The following is a 2,712-nucleotide window of genomic DNA, read 5'->3' on the forward strand; positions in this document are numbered from 1 at the left end:
ATATGGTATTTGTCATTGATTGACTTATTTCACTTAGCATTATACTCTCTACCTTCATCCTTGTTGCTGCAAATGGCAAGATTTCATTCTTTTTTATGGCTGAATAATATTCCACCGTGTGTGTGTGTGTGTGTGTGTGTTTACACTCATAGCACATTTTCTTTATACATTCATCTGTCGATGGACACTTGGACTGCTTCTATAATTGGCTACTGTAAATAATGCTGCAATAAACATAGGGCTGTATATATCATTTTGAATTATCGTTTTCATATTTTGGGATAAATACCTGGTAGGTCAATTACTGGATCACAGGGCAGTTCTATTTTTAATTCTTTGTGGAAACTCCATGCTGTTTTTCACAATGGCTACACCAGTTTGCATTTCTGCTAAAAGTGCACGAGGGTTCTTTTTCTCCACATCCTCACCAACACTTGTTATTTCTTGGGTTTTTGATTTTAGCCATTCTGACAGGTGTGATGTGATATCTCATTGTAGTTTTGATTTGCATTTCCCTGATGATGAGTGATGTTGAGTATCTTTTCCTGTGTTTGTTGGCCATCTGACATTTGTCTTTGGAGAAATGTCTTTTCATATCTTCTGCCCATTATTTAATTGGATTATTTGTTTTTTTGGTGTTGAGTTGCATAAGTTCTTTATATATTTTGGATACTAACTTTTTATCAGATATGTCATTTGCAAGTATCTTCTCCTTTCAGTAGGTAGACTTTTTTGGTTATTTCCTTTGCTATGCAGAAGCTTTTTATTTTATTTTTGCTTTTATTTCCCTTGCTTAGGGAGACCCATCTACAGCCCATGTCTGAGAAATTACTGTGTGTGTGCTCTTCTAGGATTTTTATGGTTTCAGATCTCAGATCTATAATCCATTTTGAGTATATTTTTGTGTTTGGTGAAAGAAAGCACTCCAGTTTCATTTTTTTACACCATTTGTTGAAGAGACTGTCTTCTTCCCATTGCATATTCTTGACTTCTGTCAAAAATTAATGACCATATATAATTGTGAGTTTGTTTCTGGGCTTTTTATCCCGTTTCATTAATCTACGTGTCTTTTTTTATACCAGTAGCATGCTGTTTTGATTACTACAGCTTGGTGTAGTAGTCTTTGAAACCGGAAATTGTGACACCTCCAGCTTTGTTGCTCTTTTCCAAGATTGTTTTGGCGATTTGGGGGTCTTTGTGGTTCTGTACAAATTTTAGGATTATTTTTCTACTTCTGTGAAAAATTCTGTTGGTATTTTGATAGGGATTCATTAAACCTGTAGATTGGGTATTATAGACATTTTAACCATATTTGTCCTTCTAAGAACTATACAATTTAAACAGGTGAACTTTGGTTATATAAATTATATATCAGTAAAGCTGTTTATAAAGAGATAAAGAAAATAAGATTATATTCAAATTCATAGTAAGTGAGAATTTTTCAGAGGTGTTGAAAACATCTTTAAATGCAGGAATTCCAGTGAATCCCAAGCAGGATGAATAAAAACAAAACTCATCTCTAGACACATTATCAGATAACTGAAAAACACCAAATGAAAAGAGATTTACTTCATTTACTTTTATTTTTTATTTTTTAAGATTTTACTTATTTATTAGAGATAGTGTGTGTATGAGCAGGGGGAGGGTCAGAGAGACAGAGAAGCAGACCCCTTATGGAGCAGAGAGCCTGACACCAGGCTGATCCCAGGAGTGTGGGATCATGACCTGAGCTGAAGGCAGACTCTTAACCAACTGACCCACCAACGTGCCTCAGAAGAGAATTTCAAAACATTCAGAGGCAAAAGACACATCACCTATAAAGGAGCAACATTGGTGATCGACTTTTCAACAGCAGATCTGATGGCAGCTAGAAGCATAGCACCTTCATTATGCTGAGAGAAAATAAACTATAATTCTAAACCAATTAAATATATATATATTGTATATTTCAAGAATGTGTTAGAAATAAGGAAAAAAGTTTAAACAGATACAAATATGGGAGATTATTCCACCCACAGATATTCACAGAAGGAAATTTGAAGGGCTTTACCTCAGCCAAAGGGAAAAATGAACCCATATGGAAATGTGAGGAGTATGAACTAATGATGAACATACTTATAAATATGCCAGTAACTCTAAGCAAATATCGCATAAAATTTAAAAAATAATGTCCAGCTGTGGAGGAACACTGGCTACAATTAAAACACTGGACAACCATACCCTATAAGGCAGGGTTGAGTTCATGTGCCCTAAGATCCTTGATGGCTGGTTCCCCAACTCACCCCTGTCACTGTCCATCCTGTTAGATTGTGTTTGTTTTCCTCTCAGTCCACTGATTTGACGAGATCTGTCCTAACTTTCTCCTGTTAACCTCTACATCCCAACTCCCTGTCCTAGTTGCTACTGGGCACATGTCAGTGAAGGAGTGACTGGGCCTGTTGGAGCAGTTTTGCCTTTAAATATTCAAAAGCTTAAACAGGCCCATACAAGGATCAGGTTCTTAAAACTGCCTTCATTCCAAACTGTTGGCTTACTTTATAGAATGCTTTTCTTGTGTGTGTTGATTCAAAAATAAAACATGTCGATTATATCAAAATTGAGAAAATCATAAAGAAGAAAATAAGGATCACCCATGTACTATATCCTAAAATTAACCACTGAATATTTAAAAATTTTTAACTGGTCATAAAATACAACAAATAGCTTAATGTA

This window comes from Nyctereutes procyonoides, unplaced genomic scaffold, assembly GCF_905146905.1.
Source record: "Nyctereutes procyonoides isolate TBG_1078 unplaced genomic scaffold, NYPRO_anot_genome, whole genome shotgun sequence".
NCBI classification, from domain to species: Eukaryota; Metazoa; Chordata; class Mammalia; order Carnivora; family Canidae; genus Nyctereutes; species Nyctereutes procyonoides.